The 21,501-nt window shown below is 44.4% G+C and overlaps 2 long non-coding RNA genes across 3 annotated transcripts; one reads left to right on the top strand and one right to left on the bottom strand.

Annotated features, from left to right (window-relative positions):
• Window positions 1-536: 536 nt before the first annotated feature.
• On the bottom strand, window positions 537-21,143 carry LOC148144761 (uncharacterized). The gene is made up of 3 exons (XR_015751633.1): window positions 21,066-21,143; window positions 9,445-9,643; window positions 537-1,128 (listed from the first exon to the last, which is right to left on the bottom strand). It is a non-coding gene; the product is annotated as an uncharacterized LOC148144761 (long non-coding RNA).
• LOC148144762 (uncharacterized) lies at window positions 3,610-16,206 on the top strand. 2 transcript variants are annotated; one of them, XR_015751621.1, is made up of 3 exons: window positions 3,610-3,756; window positions 10,280-10,384; window positions 15,583-16,206. It is a non-coding gene; the product is annotated as an uncharacterized LOC148144762 (long non-coding RNA). The 2 variants fall into 2 exon arrangements; XR_015751622.1 differs by lacking the exon at window positions 3,610-3,756 and adding an exon at window positions 3,766-3,899.
• Window positions 21,144-21,501: the final 358 nt, after the last annotated feature.

Raw genomic sequence — 21,501 nt, 5'->3', positions numbered from 1 at the left:
TTCTTGAGAAGGTAACAAAAAAGTAGTTCTGGGATTAACAAACCAAAGAGCAGAAACCTATTCTAAAAGATGAAGGATTTAATCTAAAATTGTTTGAGTCACATTTCCATGACACTGGATTCCATTGGATATAAATTGTCATCGTGCTCTCATTCTCCACAACCACCTGATGAAGGAGCAGCGCTCCGAAAGCTAGTGCTTCCAAACAAACCTGCTGGATTATAACCTGGTGGTGTGTGATTTTTAACTTTATCCATGGGAAACACATGAGTTGTGGGACCGGTAATAGTTCTTATTTTGTGATCTATTCCAAGTGAAATTTCTCCTCTGCGCAGGCACGGGTGAACAGTTTGTATTCTGTGCGAGATCAGGCTAGCAGCTTTTAAATCTTATGTCAAGCAGCAGAAACAAACTGTCGAACAGCAATTGTATTCCGAGAGTGGTACTTCCAGCTCTGGTAATCCTGTTGCATCAACAGAGAGAGGGAGAGGATGTCACATCTAAAGAACAGACAAAAAGTTATTTTGCTTGTTGAGTCGGCTCTGCACTCAGATGAGACTGGATACTGCTTATAATGGATCATAATTAAATGCTACAATGGAACACCTTAAATTCAAGGAATTTTGAAAGGGCAAATGAACAGGAACTTTGAATAGAGATGTTCTTTCATTTCTAACCTTGGTTGACCCGTATGAGGCATTTTTATTGAGAGCTCCATAATCATCTTCCTGCTGGATTTTTTTTCGGGGCAAACAATTTCTGGTTAAAGAAATTCTGTATCCTGGGAAGGCAGGGAAATAAAAATACAAACGGGCTGTTAAAAGCATTTGAATTGTGGGCCGACGAGCTCTCGTGGGAGCAGTGCATTTGCCAAAAACATTTCTGAGGAATTCTGTTAACAGTTGCACTGAAAATAGTTTTCCTCACTGAACTTTAAACAGGTATTGAGAACGTTCCGCATTATAGATTGTATTCTTGAGGACTGGAGGAGGATTGAACTTGCCAACGTGAACCACACTTTGCAGAGAGAGGAAATTTCTCCGGATGAAAGAGGTTGATGGAAGTCCACAATTGTCAGATTATTTCATGAAAATAACAGCTGGTATGGGGATCCCAGAAGAGGGGTGTCTGTAATGAGCACACAGAAACAAACCCTTCAGTTCAGGCCAGCCAGATATCCTAAATTAATCTAGTGACCCATTTGCCAGCATTTGGCCCATATCCCTCTGAATCCTTCCTATTCATGTCCCTATCCAGATGAATTTTTTTCTTCGCAGAGTACTTGGGTGATAGCCAAGATATGCTATTACTCAGCCTTTCCCCACTGTGCTTAACCTTTCCTTCATGCTAATTGTAGCTGGAGACGCCTGAAATCTGAAAAGGATTTCCTGAAAAAAAAAGGTTAATTCAAGATTGGGCTCAGTGATGGATTTTCTAAAGCTTGGCTATTGCAGTTTTCAAGCTGACAGAAAAAACTTTCAGTTGTTGTTGTCCAAGGCAGAGCAGATATTCTTTTAAGGTATAATTGAGGTATCTACATTCTTTACAGTGTTTTTCCATCATTACCAGTGATTGTCCATCATTTGGTATATTGAGCATCATCTTTTTGTGATTCAACAGATATGACTTGAGTGAATTCTGTAAGATGCTTTTGTATTTTATTTAACTTTACTTGGTTCTTTGCCGTAAAGATTTACTTTTCATGTCATTGGTATTAAAATATTTCAATGTATAACAATGAAACAGCTCAGTTATTCTGAAATTATTTCAATTCGTTGGTCAATTGCAAAATAGCTGCATAACTGTTGTCAAAATTGATACCCCGGAAGCTATTTTGTTTAGTATATTTCCTTTGTAAAGATCTTATCCAAATTATAAAATGATTGTATTTTCATATGAAATAAAATTTGCAGTGTTTTATTAAATGGTTGAAAGTAACTTTGTACTTAATTGCTCCGTTTGGGATTAAACATTGTGACTTTGATAAAAGTGATCTTTCACAATTTATGGTGAATCTATTAACAAACAAATGTTGCCATTTGCTGTTGAATAACCACAAATTCAATTTGAAATTCTTGAATGAGTTGAATAAGGGGTAAAACGTAAATATTTATTCCACTTTTCAGAAATTCTCTGCACTGCCATTGTATTTGGTTAAACAAGATATGTGTCTCTCTTTATAACTTTGTTTCTTTGATATTTTATTTATCAGTGGTATTGCCCAAATAGCCTTAAAACATTTTTGGCATTTGGCGAAGATGTGAGTTTTCAGTCGGGCAACGTCATTCAATTGTGAAACAATCTGATGATTAAATTAAATACATATACGAACATCAACATGTAGAATTACCAATGAAATGTGAAATGTAAAATGGCTGCTCTTAATTTGGTGCAGACTGAATATCAATTGAAATGGTAAGAATAAATAGCAATAATGGCACTGTGCACAAACTGTATGTAGCGTGAGGTCAGAATTTTTCTGATCATTTAATTCCGACACATGCAGTGACGGCAGCACCATGATCTGTTTTGTTTGTTTATGGAATGTGAGCATCACTTGCAGAGCCAGTATTTGACTGCAAGGAACACAGAAATGAATATTGGGTGAGGACAAGATGAGGTTGAGTTGCAAGGTCTACTGTAGGGTAACAAATTGTACTGGCTTCCACTGTACCCTGACAAGACAGAGACTTTGGGAGGAGAACAAAATAGGAATTTCTACTTAAATATTGATGCTCCCATTTAGATCTCTCAGAAGGAGATTGTTTGGTCCATCAATTCTGCAATGGCTCTTTTGAATTATTTCCCTGCATCCACATATATCTGGAATCGGTTTATTTTCAAGAATTTTGCAATTACCTTTGCCATTTACTGGTTCCATCACCCCTTCAAGATCATTCCAAATCGTAACAACTTGCTTATTTTCTTAAAAATTAAACCATCTCACGGCCACCCCCACCCCCTTTTGAAAAATGGCTGCACTATTTCCAATATGGTCATGCTTTCTAAATATTACCATGGACTTCTTTTTATGAACAAGTCTCTTCAGATTTCAACGTATCTTTTTAAACATAAAAATGCCCCTTTACATGTAGCTCAGCCCTTTAAATGTGTTATGTTCCTCTCAGCGCAATCTTGCCCCTCGATAATGTATATTTACTCCTTTAGATATGAATATGTCTCTTAAAGGGATATTTCTGCTTAGAAATAGGGCAACGTCTCTTCAAAATGTAGAATCATTTAGATATAACTGCGTCACTTTACATATTAAGATATCCCTTTGAAATATAATCTTCTCCATTTAAATCTGTTTATTTGCAGAAATAGCCCGTTAAAATGTCCACGTCCCTTTAAAATGCAGATTTCCCCCTTTAGATATCGGAATATCTGTTAAAATTGAGCCGTGAGCTTTCCCAATGTAGACAGGGCTCCTGGAAACGTGGCAGTGTCCCCCCTGCAGCTGCAGAACGAGACAGGAGAGTTTGTTTTTGTGAATGAGCAGTTGTAGCGCGAGGTGCTGTTGCTTGGTGACGGTGAGGCTCCCCGGCCCCGCCCATCCCCCCGTGCAGACGTCACGCGGGGGCGAAGGCGGTTGGGAGGAGAAGTCGCTCGAGCGGGGAAGCGGCGGGAGGGCGGCCGTTAGGAAAATGGCGCCGTGCGGCCCGGGGCAGACACCCGTCACTGGGCACCGCCGCCTTCCTGGCGCAGCTGCTGTGTCACGGCCACACCGGCCGGCTGTACAGCAGGCAGGAGCCGGTGAGCATTCTGAAGGCGGATGGGGTTAAGGGCCTGCTTGGGAACTCGTCGGCCGCCTGGGTGGTGGAGTTCTACTGGTCGTGGGGCGGCCCCTGTGTCAACTATGGGGCCACCTGGAAGGTACTGGGCCCGGGAGGTGAAAGGTGAGGCAGGTTGTGGGGGGACGGAGGGGAAGGAACGTGGGGCCTGTCCTGTCATAGTGACATTTTACACTCACTTTCCATCTGCTTTTACTGGCGCTTGTGCTGTTTACCCCTCACTGTGTGTTCAATCCTTGTGCTGTTTACCCTCTCTGTTTGTTTAATCCTTGTGCTGTTTGCTCTTTGCTGTTACTTGTGCAATTGCTGAGGTTTGTGTGTAAATACTAGTGAAGGAGATTATGCACCAGCATGTATATGTTCCTCAGTTATTGAAGGGGCAGGACCTGTTGAGAATGGTTAGTAAAGTATGTGGTGTACTAAGCCTTGTCAACATGGATATAGTTAGTTATTTGTGAAAGTATACTCTTTATTATTTAGATTCGGAGATGTACAGCACAGAAACAGACCTTTTTGGACCTCCCCATCCATGCTGACCAGATATCCGAAATTAATCTAGTCCCATTTGCCAGCACGTGGCTCACATCCATCTAAATCCTTCCTATTCAGATGCCTTTTAAATGCTGTAATTGCACCAGCCTCCACCACTTTGCCAATTGAGACACAGGCATGGTCCAACTTTTTCAGCGTCTGTCTTCTCCCTGGATTCACTCCCATTCTTTTCAGTTGCTCCAAGTCAACAATTGAACCCCAGAATGAAACGTAAATGGAAAAGGGGGATCATTCCAAACATGCACCAACCCATGCTCTGATTGGAAAAGTTGCCCCTTCAATACCTTTTGTATCTTCCTGCTTTCACCCTAAATCTATGCCCTCTAGTTCTGAATTTTACCCCAACACTGGGGAAAAGACATAAAAACATTGAGCAACCAGACAAATGCAAAAGCTATAAAACATCGAGCCACATGGGGGGGGGGGGGGGGAATTATGGCTCTACCCTTTTTGTTCTGATTAGCATTTGTACACCTAATATCTGTCAAGAACACCAGCATCGCCACAGAGCATATTGTGTACACTCCTCAGTGTCAAAACACAGGGCGCATGTTTGCCGGCGTCACCAAAACATTGGGCATGTTCCTCGCTGTCGGCAGATAAAGGGCGAGACCTACTTTTGATGGACAAATAAGGAGCACTGGAGGACCGGAAGGAGACTTGTCCTCCTGACATTCAGATCTCCCCTATCGGTGAATGCGGAAGGTGGACCATGAGCTTCTGAAGCTCCTGCTCTTCTCTCTGAATGAAGAGCTTCACCCCAGACTGCAACTTCCTTCCTCTGTCCAATATCTGTGAGTATGGCACTCTCTTCTCACCCCCTTTTCCATTTATTGACTTGGAGCAACTGAAAGGAATGGGAGTGAATCGAGGGAGGAGACAGACTCTGGAAAGGTTGGTCCAGGCCTGTGTCTCAATTGGCAAAATAGACAGACAGGAGATTGGAAGAACGCAGCAAGCCAGGCAGTAACAGGAGGTGGAGAAGTCGACATTTTGGGTGTAACCCTTGTTAAGGACTGGGGGTGGATACAGGGAGAACTGCAGAACAAGGGTGTGCTGGGGGCAGGGTGATGAAGTGGGGATAGGTGGAGACAGGTAGAGTGTACGACCTGGTTGGTGAATGGGAGGAAGGAATCTAGTTGGTGGCAGGCTGGGAAGGGAGTTGTGGGATGAGTAGGCAGGTTATTTGAAATTGGAAAATTCAATGTTGAATCCTCCGGGCTGTGGACTGCTCAGGCAGAAGATGAGGTGTTCCTCCAATTTGCGGTTTGGTTCGTTGTGGCAATGGAGGAAGCTAAAGATGGTCATGTCAGAAAGGGAATGAGAAGGCGAATTAAAATGGGTGGTGACTGGGAGGTCCGGTCGGCCTTTGCAGACGTGGCTGTGATGCAAGTTTAAACCCAGTCTCCCCGATGGAGGGAAGACCACAGTTGGCAAACACATGGCAAATACAGTACCCCAATGTAAAGTTACAGCCTTTGCTGTGAAAATAAACAGAAAGGTGTATTGTTTAAATGGTGATATATTGGGATATGGAGAAAGTGAGGACTGGAGATTAGAGTCAAAAAGTGTGGTGCTGGAAAAGCACAGCAGGTCAAGCAGCATCCGAGCAGTAGGACAGTCGAAGTTTTGGGCACAAGCCCTTCATCAGGAATGACGCGTGGATGTTCAGAGGGGCATCAGTGTCCTTCTGTGCCAGTTGTCAGACAGGTGCAGCAGGCAATGAGCAAGGCGAGTGGCGTGTTAGCAAGAGGAATTGAGTTCAGAAGTGGGAATGTCTTCCTACAGTCAGGGGGTCATTGAATATATTCAAGGCTGAGTTCATCTGATTTTTATGTGGATGTTTATGGGGATGGCAAGAAAATGGTTTTAAGACAAGTATAGAACAGTTTGAGTCAGACAGCACAGAAACAGACCCTTCAGTCCAACTAGTCCATGTTGACTGTTCTCAAACTAAACCAGTCCCACCTGCCTGTGTTTTGGCCCATATCCCTCTGAACATTTCCTAATCATGTACTTATCCAAATGTCTTTTAAACATTGTAACTGTACCTGCATCCACCACTTCCTCTAGACATTCAGTCCACACAAAATTGTGCCCTTCAAGTCTTTTTAAAATCTCTTTCTCCTCTCACCTTCAAAATTTGCTCCCTTGAAATCCCTACCCCGGGGAAGGACATCCATCGTTCATCTCCTCAGTCCCCTCATGATTTTATAAACCTCGATAAGGTCACCTCTCCACCTCCTATGCTCCGGTGAAAAAGTCCCAGCCTATCCACCTAGATGTAGATAGATCCATATCCTGTCATGATCTGTTCAATGCTGCTACCAATTCTCACGGAGTGTCCACGACAGCAAGAGTCCACAAGACAAAGGAAGAAATTAGGCCACCAGGTCTGCTCATTCCATTCAATTATGGTTGATCAGTTTCTCAATCCCTTTCTTCCACTTTTAGCAAAGTGAAAATGGAGAGAGTGAATGTGGGGTGGAGATTTTCAGCTTAGAGGGAATGAGAGAGGAAAGAGAGTTCACTATAAATTAGAATTTATGGGATCGGTAGGTGAGCCGAAGAGTTGCAGTTGGAGTTTAATTTGGAGAAATCGGAGGTTTACATTTTGGTCAAGCAATCCAGGAAGGACTGACATTTAAGGGGAGTGTTGCAGAAGAAAGAAACCTTGGAGTGCAGGTTCATAGTTCCTTGAAAGTGGAGTCTCACGTGGAGAGAATAATGAATTTAGTTTGCTTCATTGTTCAGGGCATTGAGTATAGGAGTTGGAAGGTCATGTTATACATCCTTCCCTCTTGAACGTGTGGTATCTAACTGCTTAATTGTTTCTAGTGAATACAGCCCACATCTCCTGCTGCTGCCATAATATGGTTTGTTTGGAAGCACTAACTTTCAGAGTGCTGCTCCTTCAGGTGGTTGTGGAGACGAAGGTCATGATCACAGAATTTATAGCCAACGGAGTCCAGTTCATGGAGATGTGATACATTAAACAATTTAGATTAAATCTTCCATCTTTTAGAATGGGGCTCTGTTCTTTGGTATGTTAATCCCAGAACTTGTTTTCAGTAACTTTCTCAAGAACGTAATTTAAATGCAGAGCTTTTCTATCAAAAATGTCAGGCTGACGCGACATTGGGACCCAGACAGAATTCACACCTATTGGTGGGTCGGCTGGGACTTTTTTCACTGGAGCACAGGAGGTTGAAAGGTGAAGGTATCGGGTGCCTCATTAGCAAGTTTGCACATGGTACTCAGATTGATGGAATATCAGATAGTGAAGGGGACTGTCAGATGATACAGTAGAATATAGATTGGAGAGTTGGGAAGAGAAATGGCAGATGGAGTTCAATCCAGACACACGTGAGGTGATGCATTTTGGAAGATGCAATTCAAGAGCGAGCTATACAGTAAATGGAAAGGTCTTGGGGGAAATTGATGTACAGAGAGGTCTGGGTGTTCAGGTCTATTGTTCTCTGAAGGTGGCAACGCATGTCAGTAGAGTGGTCAAGGCAGCATACAACACGCGTTCCATCATCGGACGGATTGAGTAAAAGAGTTGGCAGGTCATGTTAAAGTTATAAGATTTTGGTTCGGCCACATTTGGAATACTGCGTACAATTCCAGTCGCCAGATTTCCAAAAGGATGTGGATGCTTTGGAGAGGGTGCAGAGGAGGTTCACCAGGATGTTGCCTGTTATGGACAGTGCTAGCTATGAGGAGAGGTTGAGGGGGGGGGGACTTGATTGAGGCCTATAAAACCATGAGAGGTGTAGACAGGGGTAGATAGGAAGAATACTTTTTCCCAGAGGGGGAGACTTAATTACTAGGGGTCACGAGTTCAAAGTAAGAGGGGAAAGGTTTGAGGGAGATAAACATGGAAAGTTCTTTACGTAGAGGGTGGTGGGTGCCTCAAATGCATCGCCAGTGGAGGTGGTAGGGGTGGGATCGATTTCATCATTTAAGATGTATCTAGACAGATATATGAATGGGCAGGGAGCAAAGGGATACAGATCCTTAGAAATTAGGCAGCAGGTTTAAATCGAGGATCTTGATCAGCATAGCCTTGGAGGGCTAAAAGGCCTGTTCCTGTGCTGTAAGGTTCTTTGTTCTCTTTATAGAGGTTGACAAAACCATGAGGGGCATAGATAAGGTGAACGGCCTGTGTCGTTTCAAGATTAGAGAGCAAATTAAGGGGAGAGGAGAAAGATTTTAAAAACACATGAGGAGCACCTTTTTATTAACAGCGAGTGGTTTGTGTGGAATGAATGTCCAGAGGAAATGGTGGATGCAGGTTGAGTAACAACGTTTAAAGGACATTTGGATAAGTGCATGAACAGGAAAGGTTCAGAGGAATATGGGCCAGACACAGGCAGGTGGGACTAGTTTAATTTGTGAATATAGTCAGCATGGACTAGTTGGGCTGAAGGGTCTGTTTCTGTGCTGTCTGACTCTATAACTGTTCTATACTGGTCTTAATCATTTTACTTGCCTTCCCCCATTAACATCCACTTCATTGTTGTTCTAAAATCAGATGAACTCAGCCTTGAATATATTCAATGACCCCCTAACTTCCGGAAGACTTCTGAACTCAATTACTCTCGCTAATATACCACTTGCTTTGCTGATTGCTTGCTGCACCCATTTGACAACTGGCAGTGAATTGTGTGGAAGGACACTGAGGCCCCTTTGTATATCCACACAGCATTCCTGATGAAGGGCTCATGTCTGAAATGTCGATTTTCCTGCTCCTCTGATGCTGTCTGACCTGCTGTGCTTTTCCAGTGCCACACTTTTCGACTCTGATCTCCAGCATCTGCTGTCCTCACTTTCTCCACATCCCAATATATCACCATTTAAACAACGCACCTCCTTTCAGCAGTTATTTTTTCATAAGAGGCTATAACTTCACACTGTGGGACTGCATTTGCCGTGCGTTTGCCAATTGAGACTCAGACCTGGACCAACGTTTCCTGACTCTGTTCCCTCCCTGGAATCACACGCTTTCTTTTCAGTTGCTGCAAGTCAACAATTGAACTCCAGAATGAAAAAATGAAATGGAAAAGAGGTTAAGAAAAGAGAGTGCCGTACTCACAGATGGTGGATAGAGGAAGGAAGTTGTAGTCCGAGATGAAGCTCGATCTTCATTCGGAGAGAGAGGAGCAGCTTCAGAAGCTCATGGTCTACCTTCCGTTTTCAGACAATTGGGGAGCTCTGATTGGCAGGAGGACCAGGCTCCTTGCGGTCCTCCCTGGCTTCCCATTAGTCCATTTGAAGAAGGATTTGCGCCGTTTCTGCAGACAGTGAAGACAGTGGTTAACGAATATAAATGAGAGGAATAACCTAAGAGGGTTTGCCAAATATAACGGTCAGGAGGAAGGGTCCCAGATAGTTGCTCTAACCGGTCCCGTAGCGGTGGAGGAAGTCGAACATGCCATTAAGGCGATGGACGTGAAAACCGCTGCGGGGCCGGATGGAGTGACGATGGGAGATATAATTAAAGTTTTCAATAAGGATAATTCGCTGCTGCCCAGGATATATTCTATTTGGGTTATAAAGGGCAAGATTCCTGACCAACTTAAGGTCAGTAGGACAGTGCTTATTCCGAAAGTTTTGCTGAACCGGCGAACATGCGCAGTATGATCTATGGAGATACTGTTCCTGACGGATTTAAAGTGTCCAAATGTCACATTTTCTCCACCCTCCTCCCCACCTTCGCTCGACATAACTGCGCGCACCCCTTGCTATTTTTGATGTTCATCTTACCTACACCCCTCATGATTTTATAAATTCAATGAGGTCACCCCTCAACCTCCTGTGCTCCAGTGAAAAGAGTCTCAGCCTCTCTTTCTAACTCAAACCCTCCAGTCTTGGTAACATCCTGGTAAGTCTTTACCGAACCCCCTCTAATAGTATTCTTCCTATTACAGGGCCACCAGAAGCGTTCTCAGTACTCTGCAAGTGGCCTCACCAACATCTTGTACAACATCTAAATGATGTCCCAGCTCCTTTATTCAATGGTGTGAACAATTAAGGTAAGTGTGCTGAATGCCTTCTGAACCACCCTTCCAACCAGTGATGCAACTTTCAATGAAGCATGTACCTGAACCCCCCCCCCAAATCCCTCTGTACAAGCCCTGCCCTTCCTTAATTCCTTGCAAAATGCAACCCCTCACTTTTATCTATACCTCTCTCATACACATGCTGTCTCTCAGACGTACACCCCGCTCCCCCCCAACACACACACCCTCTCACAGGCTTATACTCCATCACACTCACTTTACCAAGCATGTGCACACATACTCTCTTACATGCACTCTCACACACGCACACGTACCTATAACGATGGGGTGAATTTGCATTTGCAGAGTTATATGTGCAATTTTGCGCAAAAGATGCACAATATGCAGTTGGTCAATCCATGTAATATTTTATAAATTCCTACTTTGGAAATAGAACAAGTCCGATTTAAGATTGGGATACTGACACACCTTTCATGCATTTTCTGGGCTGAGATGTCACCTGTTTTAAAAGAACCTTAAGTGATCTTGAGAATATGACTTAATAGTAGCTCTGGGATGTTCACATTAATGAACTACAACCTACAACCCATTCTAAAAGATGAAAGACTTAACAGCAATCTACATTTGTTCAATACATCATGTCAGTTGCATGATACTCGATCTTTTGCTGTAAACTCTGTCTTATGATCCTGCACCACAGCTACCCGATGAAGGAAAGCTAGTGCTTCCAAATAAACCTGTTGGACTATAACCCGGTTTCGTGATTTTTAAACTTTGTCCAACCTAGTCCAATACCCGCATCTCCACCTCGTTTCTAGCGAACATAGCCCATTCCTCCCAGTGCTGCCAGTAATCTGCCGAGGAAACGATGCAGTACCTGCACTCCTGAAAAATGTACAATTTCTAATGATCTTAACTACTAATTCACTGCTCCATCTGATACACGACATTGGAAACTCAGTGCAGGAGGCTGAAAGAATGAGCAGCTTTAAAACAAAAACAGCTTGGAGCTCATAGCTTTCAATGAGAGCCTGAGCCTGGCAGTACGTTAAGGTAACCTTTATTGTGACCCAACATTGTTACAGCTTCAGATTCCCCCAGCAAAAAGGCAGAGAAAGAGTAGCTGATTTTTTGTTTTTTAACAGCTCCGGGTCAAAGTGCATATATACCCGCCACCTCACTTTCTTTACTATTGGTCAGCACCGAGTTGTCCCTTTGTAATTGGATCCTTGGTACTTGTTGTGGTTCTGTTCGCCGAGCTGGGAATTTGTGTTGCAGATGTTTCGTCCCCTGTCTAGGTGACATCCTTAGTGCTTGGGAGCCTCCTGTGAAGCGCTTCTGTGATGTTTCCTCCGGCATTTATAGTGATCCTTGGTACAGCCGCAACCCGTAGGAAATATTGCCTCACTCGGCAATTTCAACCCATACATGTCTCCAAGTAAGTTTCTCTTTGCGCATTTGCTGTTGGGGGGGCAGTGTAGAGTCAAAAACACTGCTGTGCGTCTGGAGACATGTGTAGGCCAGACCGGGTAAAGGATGCAGTTGGGATGACTGAGTGAATCCTTTTCCTCCAATGACAGTTTCCTTCCCTAAAAAGGAAGTGAGTGAATCAGATGGAGGTTTTCTCCTCCCACCACACCTCCCCCCACCCCCTGAAAAATGGTTTCACCGTTAAATTCCGAACTCCAGATTTCTGACCAGATTCCAAATCCGCCATCTGTTAACAGGATTCAAACCAGTGAGTCCCCAGAACTGGGTTGATAGTCCAGTTGATTATTGCACTGAGCCGTTGCTCCTTCAATCCCCCTGCGATGGCACGTGAACTCGCTGGCGCCTCCGCAGGGGGGAGGAGTGGGTGAAGCTACTCCCGCACTCGGGGCAGCTGAAGGGCCTCTTCCCTGTGTGGACCCGCTGGCCTGTCAGCAGGGCGAAGGCCTGCATACAGCCCTTCCCACACTCAGGGCAGCTAAAGGGCCTCACCCCCGTGTGGACTCACCCGTGGGTCAGCAGGTGAGATGAATTTTTAGATTAGATTTTAGATTAGATTACAGTGTGGAAACAGGCCCTTCGGCCCAACAAGTCCACACCGACCCGCCGAAGCGAAACCCACCCATACCCCTACATTTACCCCTTACCTAACACTACAGGCAATTTAGTATGGCCAATTCACCTGACCCTGCACATCTTTGGATGGTGGGAGGAAACCGGAGCACCCGCAGGAAACCCACGCAGACACGGGGAGAACGTGCAAACTCCACAATGTCAGTCGCCTGAGGCGGGAATTGAACCCGGGTCTCTGGCGCTGTGAGGCAGCAGTGCTAACCACTGTGCCACCGTGCCGCCCACTAATTGCTGAAGCCCTTACTGCACTCGGAGCAGTATAATGACCTCTCCCTGGTGTGACAGTGCCGAATAGTCTCCAGGACAGACTGGGCACAGAAGCCTTTCCTGCAGTCGCCACACTTCCACGGTTTCTCCATGGCCGAACCTTCAGTCGCGCACACACACGTGTACAGCCCCTCCCTACCGTGAATTCCTCTTTCCAGTCTGTGTAACTGTTTTCGGCTCCACATACACTGTGCTGCAACAGTAGGGAGGCGGCAAGAGGGGGCAGGGCAAGGCCAACAGCAGGCTCCCACACTACACCGGAGTTGCCTTGCACAGTTTGCAAAACTCCCTTCCCCATCAGAGAATCCCCACAGTGTAGAAGACTCCACACCAACCCTCCGAAGGGTAACCCACCCAAACCCATTCCCCGACCCCTACTGCTCAACATTTACCCCCTGATTAATGCACCTCACCTGCACATCCCTGAGCACTCTGCGTAATTTCGTACTGTCAATCTACCTGAACCTGGACAAAGTTAAAAATTACACAACACCAGCAGTTTGTTTGGAAACACTAGCATTCGGAGCACTGCTTCTTCATCAGGTGGTTGTGGAGAATAAGATCATAAGGCACAGAATGTATGAAAAACATTAGTGTCCTGCCACTGAAATGATATATTGAACAATCCTGGATTGTTAAGTCTTTCATATTTTAGAATAGATTGCAGTAATCATTAATCTGTAAATTCCAGAACTTCCTGTCAAGCATCTTCATGATAGCCTAAGGTTTTCATAACAAAAGGTGACATCTCAGCTCAGACAATGCATTAAAGGTGAGGTCAGAGTCTGTCTGTCGTCCAGTTTCAGTCAGACTGGTTATAGAGTCAGCACGGAAACAGACTCTTCGGTCCAACTCTTATATGCCAACTAGATATCCCAACTGAGCTGAAAATGTGTTGCTGGAAAAGCGCAGCAGGTCAGGCAGCATCCAGGGAACAGGAGAATCGACGTTTCAGGCATAAGCCCTTCTTGGATTTCTGAAGAAGGGCTTATGCCCGAAACGTCGATTCTCCTGTTCCCTGGATGCTGCCTGACCTGCTGCGCTTTTCCAGCAACACATTTTCAGCTCTGATCTCCAGCATCTGCAGTCCTCACTTTCTCCTCCAACTAGATATCCCAACCCAATCTAGTCCCACCTGCTAGCACCTGGCCCATATCCCTCCAGTTGCCTCTTAAATGTTGCAATTGTACCACCTCCACCACTTCCTCTGGCAGCTCATTCCATACACGTTCCACCCTCTGAGTGAAAACGTTGCCCCTTAGGTCTCTTTCATATCTTTCCCCTCTCACCGCAACCCTATGCCCTCTAGTTCTGAACTCCCCCACCCCAGGGAAAATACTTTTTCTATCTATCCTATCCATGCCCCTCATGATTTTATAAACCTCTATAAGGTCAACCCCCAGCCTCTGATGCTCCAGAGAAAACAGCCCCACATGTTCAGTTTCTCCCTATAGCTCAAATCCTCCAATCCTGGCAATATCCTTGTAAATCTTTTCTGAACCCTTTCAAGTTTCACAACATCTTTCCGTTAGGAAGGAGACCAGAACTGCATGCAATATTCCAAATGTGGCCTAACCAATGTCCTGTACAGCCGCAACATGACCTCCCAACTCCTGTACTCCATACTCTGACCAATAAAGGAAAGCATGCCAAACGCCATCTTCACTATCCTGTTGACCTGCGACTCCACTTTCATGGAGCTATGAACCTGCACTCCAAGGTCTCTTTGTTCAGGAATACTCCCTAGACCTGAAATCCAAGCTGACGCCAGACTACCCTGTGATCAGTGCTTTGATTAGCAGTGCCAACCCTCTGCCTTTACCGAGCTTGCCATATGACTATTCCCTCTAGATTCAGGATCCAATCCTTGTCATCCTGAAGCCATGCCTCTGTAAGGAGTCTCAGATCATAATTATTCTCTTCGATGTGTACAGTCAATTTTGTTACAATGCAATGCACATCAGACATGCCGTTTCCAGTTTCAATTTTTGTGATCTTCAGAATCCAGTTTTGATCGCTGGTACATTTACTCTCCTTGTCCCTTTCTATTGTTCTCTGATCATTTTCCACATCACTACATTGCTCACTGGCCTTGATTTGGATTGGCCATGCTAAATTGCCCAGAATGTCCAGGGATGTATAGGTTAGATGGGTTAGCCATGGGAAATACAGGGTTATAGTTTCATAGTAATAGAAGCAGGAGTAGGCCATTTGGCCTGTCCAGCCTGCTCCACCATTCATTAAGATCATGGCAGATATATCCATCGATTCAGCTCCTCCTCCCTGCATTGTCCTAATTACCCTAATTCTCTGACCATGAAAACCCATCCACCTGTGTCTTGAATGTACTTAATAAAGCTGCCTCTCTTCGTTGGGCAGAGAATTCCATAGATTGACTGCTGTGTGGGAAAAGCAGTTCCTCCTCATCTGTCCTAAATCTACCCTCCCCCACCCCCTCAACTTGAGGCCTGGTCTCATCCACCAGCAGAAATGACTGGATAGGGCACGGCTTCATTCCCACAGTGCAATGAATTCCCGCTTTCTACCAAAATCCCAGATGTACTCCCTCACTCAGTTGCTGTCTCACAAACGAAAGACTTCATTGTAACTTCTTTTAATCCCATTAAGGGCACAACATCTTGGAAAGCTACTCTGAAAGTCCAACCACACTTCTGCATTCACCGAAGACAATTACAACATGGAAACAGACCCTTCAGCCCAACTCATCTGTGCCTAACAAGATATCCTAAATTAGTCTTGTTTCATTTGTCTACATGTAGCGCATATCCCTCTAAGCTCTTCCTATTCATGTACCCCTCCAGATGCCTTTTAAATGTTGTGGAAGGCAAGAAAATAGTTTGAAGACCACGACAGAACAGTTACAATCAGACAGCACTTCAGCGCAACTATTCCATGCTGACTATGTTCTCAAACTAAACTAGTGCCACTTGCCAGTTTTTGGCCCATATCCATCCGCACCGTGTCTGTTCATGTACTTATGGAAATGTCTGTTGCATCTGTGCGTGCATCCACCACGTCCTCTTTACATTCACTCCATACATGAACCACTGTTTATAAACAAACCTTTTCTGATTCTGTCCACTCCGTGAATTCATTCCCTTTCCTTTTTTTGCTGCAAGTCATAAATTGAAGCCCAGAATGAAAAAAATGGAAAAGGAGTTGAGAGGAGAGTGCCGTACTCTCAGATGGTTGACAGAATAAGGAGGTTGCAGTCTGGAGCAAACTCAATCTTCATGGAGAGAGAGAGAGAGAGACACACAGAGAGAGAGCGAGCAGCAGGAGCAGCTTCCAACGTCTGCATTCAGACAATAGGAAGGCTCTGATTGGCAGGAGGACCAGTCACCTTCTGGTCCTCCAGGGCTCCTGACTGGCTCTTTCACCCAATAAAGAAGCTCGTGCTTCCGAATAAACCAGTTGGATGATAACCTGATGTCGTGTGATTTTTAACTTTATGTACCTGAACTCTTCCCCACCCCACCCCACCCCACCCAGTGTCTCTGTTCTCCAACACGACGCAGGAGCCTATCATTAACTGCACAAGTCCTGCTCTTCCTTGTTTTAGCAAAATAAAACCCCTTGCCTTCATCTGTTGCTCTCTCAGACACGCACACACACTGTCTCACAGGCTTGTACTTCATCAAGCACACACTTCATTAGCATGCATAAGTCTATGGAGTGAATTTGCATTTGCAGATATATTCAATTTTGCTCAAAAAGCACACAAACTGCAGGTAGTCAATCCATATAATATTTTATAAATTCCCAGTTTGGTTAATAGAACCAGTCTGATTCAAGATTGGGATACAGACTCGAACCTCACACCTTTTGTGCAGTATCTGAGCTGAGATATCACCTATTTTTATAAAACCTTAACCCATCTCGAGAAAGTAAATTAAAAGTAGTTCTGGAGTTTATATATTAATGAACTGAAACCTGCAACTATGGAAAATAAAGAACAATGAAAGCATGGGAAAGATTAAAGCATGAAGACCACTGGCAATCTGTGGAAGGCAAGATAGGATAAGCATAGTGGAATTTTCTTACACCAATTAGCAGAGTAAGGTTAAGACTGAAAGGTCACTATGGAGAGATGAGATAACACAAGTAATAAAGCTAGATTAGATTAGATTAGATTAGATTAGATTACTTACAGTGTGGAAACAGGCCCTTCGGCCCAGCAAGTCCACACCGACCCGCCGAAGCGTAACCCACCCAGACCCATTCTCTTACATTTACCCCTTCACCTAACACTACGGGCAATTTAGCATGGCCAATTCACCTAACCTGCACATTTTTTGGATTGTGGGAGGAAACCGGAGCACCCGGAGGAAACCCACGCAGACACGGGGAGAATGTGCAAACTCCACACAGAGAGTCGCCTGAGGCGGGAATTGAACCCGGGTCTCTGGCGCTGTGAAGCAGCAGTGCTAACCACTGTGCTACCGTGCCGCCCACTAAGTTTCTCTGTTAAGTTTCTCTGCAAGTGCAAGTTTCTCTGTTAAGTGTTATTATGACAGGATTGGGACAATAAGTATTTGGGACATGACATTAAGATATCTAATTAATAGTTAATAGAGTCAGCTTGAGACAGGAGACTATTGTGACAGATGGAATAGCTAAATATCTCTCATGACAGGTTAGTCTGGAATGCAAAGATCACTGTAGCAGAGTTAGCAATAAATATCTAACCGTGACATTAGAATAACATTAAGTAGAATGTACAACTAAAGAGATAATGGAACTAACATCACTGGTTTATTGTATGGCTAGAGTGAGGTACTTAGCTTATCATGTCCAACTATATTAATCAAACAGAAACATGATAAAAATGATAAAAATCCACGGACCCTGAGGTTCGGGGGAATTCGAGAATCTGCTTTCTCAGTGTCACGGTTTTTTGTTTGCAAATAAAAGACCTACTTCTTGAAGAACTCTCTGCGTCTCCTGGTGGTTCTCTACATTTTCTCCACAACAAATTTGGCGCTGCGAGCAGGGTTGTGCAGAGACCCACCTGGACAGAGGGCGGCAGTAACAGGGTGCTTGTTGGTCCACCGGGGGCATTCCCGAGACTGACAGAATAAGGGTACCCAACAAAAGAACGTTAGCATTTTTGCTGTGAATTTGGACTATATTCTGTTGGCTTCGAGTGGTCCTGGGGGACTCAGAGGTGCAGGAACCTGCCCGAGGGTCTCTCCGATCCAAGATCCAAAGGCGAGGGGTAAATTGCAGCTGATGGAGACGTGGAGAATAGGTCAAGAAAACTGCATAGTGGGGTAAGGGGTGAGTAAGAATGGAACGTAGCAATTGTTGAGTAAAAATTCCACGTGGTGTATATAAGACCCTATAAATAGATAGGGCAGAATAAAGAAGGGGAAATTGTTTTACTGGAAGCACTGATAGACCTGTATAGAAAATTGGCAGATTGGCAGTGGATGATTAAAAGTAAAATAGCAGAGAATAGTCATAGTGTTATATTGTTACTAGACTGTTAAGTGTTTTAGATAAGGCCTGTAGGATAATAGGATTTTTGGAAATGAACAAAGGGTCTGTTTAAGTAAGGCTCTGGGTGACAGCAATTGATTTAAAGCAGCTGTTAGCAGCAAAGCTCTGTGTGTGTGAGAGAGAGCAGGAGCAGCTGTCGCTTGCAGAATGTGTGTGTGTGTATGTGTCTGTGAGAGATAGAGTTTATAGTTTAATCATTGTGATCTGATTTGTATGCATAATTGTTTGTGGTGGTTAAATGTTTATTTTGATTTTATTTTGCACTAAGAATTTAAGAGTTCTTTTTTGAGAGAACTTTCTCAAGAAACATTTAGTGATTGGTGCAGTGTTAGATTGGTTTAGGCTGAATGAATGAGAATAGATTGTTTGTATTAACTAGCTGCAACTGAGGACGTTTAGAAACTGAGATTGGGAAGGGACAATTGCAAGTTATAAAGTTAGGAATTGCTTATACTATTGAACAAAGTACTATCGGACTTGAATGGTATAAGCAAGTGATTTATGAGAGCAAAGACAATACATTAGTTGGACTGAAATATATCGTAGGATGGATAAAGGGACTGCAGTTGAGATACTGAGTGAGAAATTTCCAATGGTAAGAAATGATATTGTAAAAATTTCAGAGAAATGGGAAAAAAGAACTAAGGATTTATTGACTAAATGGCCAAAAGAAGGTACCTTTGATAAACATATGTGCAATGAGATGGAAGGATTAATTAAGAACTATAAGCCGCAAGATAAATCTAAAAATAAAAACCAAAAAAGGGATCAGGAGATGGAAATACTGAAACTTTTCAGGAACGAGGGTGAGGAACTGAAGGTAGCTTGTCAGGCACCTGTGATGACCAGGAAAGCTGCAAAAGAACAAGCTGAGCAGTTACGGGAAACAGGAAAGCAGGAATCAGCTGCCCCCATCCTCTATACCCAGATGTAAAAGAGTTGAATAGACTTCCTCCCTACTTGAATGAAGAGGTATTGAAGCAGTGTCCAGTAATAAAGGGAACAGTAGAAATAGAGGGATAGTTAGAATGGTATGGAAGTGCGGAAGACAAAAATGAACTGAGGGAAAGAAGAGAAAGAGAAAAAAGGGACAGGCAGGAGCAAATAGAATCTATACAACGAGAGCAAGAAGAGATTAGTGTGCTGCGTGGGCTAAGGGAACAAAAAGCAATTGAGGAATACTCATTGCGATATGAAAGGAGGGCTGAAGAAAAAAGCTGTGAAAGTGACGTAAAACAAGCAGAAAGGGATGATGAGAGACCAGGAAAGAAAAAGGTCCCAGTATCTAAAGAATGGGAGGAATTAGAAATAGCATCGGACTCAGAGCCCGAGGGAGAATTATTGAGAAGTAGTGTTAGTAAAGGGAAAAAGGGCCAACAAGGAAGGATGCTCCTTATAAAAGAGGGGAGAAACCCAGCCTACATGCCTTGGGGAACTCAGGATCTGGAAAGACTGAAGAATGCGCTGCCGGGTTTACATGAGGGAGCAGGAAAGTGGATCAGGGCTTTTGAAGATGAAACCACAGGGCGATTGCTGGCTATAGGAGACTTGAAGGCACTGCTGGTGAGGTTGGTAGGGCTCCCGAAAGTCAAAGGAAATAATGGTCCGAATCCACTTGAAAAATGTGGCAGACAATCCAATGATTGACGGGGTCGGGTTTGATCAAGTGAGACAGAATGTATGGCAGGCCTTAAGAGACTGTTATCCACCCAAAATGGACCCCCAGGCTCAGATGGGATCCACTGGGAGAAAGTGAAAACCTGGCTGCTTACTTGGAGAGACAGTTAAAGAAATGGAGACTGGAAACAGAGCAAGACATAGAGTCTAATCAGTTGCTGAACACAATGTTCCGAAATTCCATCGGAGGCAATGCCCTCCCAAGTCTGGTCAAGGCTGGAGGAGGTGGTGGGTCTGACATCATCAATGAGCCACCAGGAATTGAGAGATCATGTAGCTCATGTAGCTGAAAGGTTTCAAAAAGACAAAGAGAAACTGTTTGAACAGCAGGAGGAGGTGCAAAGGAAGCTGGCGCAAATGCAGCTCGAAGAGCTTAAAAAGAAGAAAATAAGACTAAAATGGTGTTGCCAGTAAGAACCGATACAGCAATCAACATTGGCGTGAACCAAGTGCCGGCGCAAGGGGGTTCCTATCAGGTAACCAGACGGGAGCCAGAAAGTCCCATGCCAGCAATTGAGGGTTTTAAGAGAAACTTTCCTGCAGGTGACTTATCCGAGGCAGGGCAGATTTAAACAACAGCCGAAACAGAACTGGAGTTCCCAAGGACAGGGACCTAGGAATGGTATATGATAAATAATCAGGCTCAAGGGGGGCCAGAAATGATGTGCTGGGGATGCCATCAACCAGGCCACTTTAGGAGGAATTGCCCTTATTGGACCGGACCACCCTCTGCCCTACAGTGGGCCTAGACGGCAGGAATCCCCAGTACCCACTTCCCAGACACCTACAGGCCCATATGGGATGTGTTAGGGATGCCCTGAGAACCTGGGTGGGAAAGGGCACTACCCTCTAGTAGCATGGGAGGCTGATCAAGAACCATTAATACAAGTTAATATAGAAGGGCGGCAGACACCGGTGATGATAGACACTGGAGCTACGTACACTTGTGTACAGACGCAGTGTGCCCCTTCCCATGTCAAGTAAATTTGTTAAAACTGTAGGGTTCTCAGGGAAATCACAGTTAATCCTATTTACAGCTCCAGTACTGCGCAGCAAAAGTAGCAATTTTTTCAAAACAGCTCAAGGTCAAAGTGCAACCCCTCACCTTCTTGATTATTGGTCACCACTGAGTTGTCCCTTTGTAATTGGATCCTTAGTACAGCCTTATCCCAGAGGAGGTATTGCCTCACTCAACAATTTCAACCTGTATCCAAGTAAGTTGGATGAGTAGCGTAGAGTCAACCAGACTGCTGTGGGTCTGGAGTCACGTGTAGGCCAGACTGGGTAAAGGATGCAGCTGGAACGACGTTCTCTAATAACTGCTCAAGTCTTCCCTAAAAAAGAACTGAGTGAATCAGATGGGGGTTTTCTTCCACCCCGACCTCACCGACAATGGTTTCATCTTTAGATTCTGAACTCCAGATTTCTGACCAAATTCCAATTCCACCATCTGTCGCGGTGGGAATCGAACCCGGGATCCCTGGAACTGGGTTGATAGTCCAGTCAATAATGGCACTCGGCCGTCACTCCTTCAATCACCC

Source organism: Chiloscyllium plagiosum, unplaced genomic scaffold, assembly GCF_037043375.1.
Source record: "Chiloscyllium plagiosum isolate Xiang-an unplaced genomic scaffold, Cpla_swu_hap1 HiC_scaffold_27, whole genome shotgun sequence".
In the NCBI taxonomy this organism is placed as follows: Eukaryota; Metazoa; Chordata; class Chondrichthyes; order Orectolobiformes; family Hemiscylliidae; genus Chiloscyllium; species Chiloscyllium plagiosum.
The sequence above is the reverse complement of the archived record's forward strand: the minus strand, read 5'-3'. Positions and strand labels throughout refer to the sequence as shown.